Below are 257 nucleotides of genomic sequence, written 5' to 3'. Positions count from 1 at the left end.
AAGAGCAGCAGCAGCAGCAGTAGCAGCAGCAGCAGCAGAGACACTCTACGCAGGTTTATTGCTTTTTATATAATTTAAAATTAGAAATAATAAATTCATTAGTTTTCGTTTTGCTGCTTCTTTTTGCATGCAACTCAACAGCCCCAGTGCAGCAGCAGCTGCTGCTGCTGCTGCTGAACAGCTGCTGCTGCTGCTGCTGCTGAGCAGCTGCTGCTGCTGCTGAACAGCTGCTGCTGCTGCTGCTGCTGCTGCTGCTG

Source organism: Eimeria mitis, genomic scaffold (assembly GCF_000499745.2).
Source record: "Eimeria mitis Houghton genomic scaffold, Emh_scaff1267, whole genome shotgun sequence".
Taxonomy (NCBI): domain Eukaryota; phylum Apicomplexa; class Conoidasida; order Eucoccidiorida; family Eimeriidae; genus Eimeria; species Eimeria mitis.
Note: the sequence above shows the minus strand (reverse complement) of the source record.